The sequence below is a fragment of the Populus euphratica genome, unplaced genomic scaffold, assembly GCF_000495115.2.
Source record: "Populus euphratica unplaced genomic scaffold, PopEup_1.0 scaffold2.1, whole genome shotgun sequence".
Lineage (NCBI taxonomy): Eukaryota > Viridiplantae > Streptophyta > Magnoliopsida > Malpighiales > Salicaceae > Populus > Populus euphratica.
Window position 1 is genome coordinate 6,600,803 of NW_011499846.1, and position 585 is coordinate 6,601,387.

Here is a 585-nt window from a genome sequence, read left to right on the forward strand (position 1 = left end):
GCTCAACCCATAGAGTCGATTTTTCTTGAATAAATTTAAATTGAACCAAATCGAATAAAAAAACCTAAATCCATGGATATGGTTTGATTTTACAACTTCGAAAATCAAATAAATCCAATTTAGTCAATTAGTTCTTAGTTTATAATGAATTTTTTTCGTTTGGTTTCATTTTTTTTAAGGAAAAAAAATCTAAAGCCCCGAATTCTTTTAAAATTTTCTAGCAAAAATATCTAAAAAATTCAAAAAACCATTAGGTTTAATTATGGATGAATTTTTACAAATATTCTAGATAATTTGATTGATTTACTCTACTCTGAATAGAACCAACCGGCCAGTTCTCTCGGTCTTGGGTCATGGTGCAGAAGATATACAGAGAAAACACAAAAATGATGAAAAAGACTAGCTCACATGAGCCGAACCAGATCATTCATGGGCCCCTACGCATTACTCTTCTCTTTCAATTCTCAATCCTCATGGGTCTTTCTTTAATAAGAGCAGAAAAAAGCGAGAAAATACTTCTGCTGCATCACTTGTAGAGAGAGAAGCTTCTCTAGGAAACCATAACTGGGAAGCAAACCCCCCCCG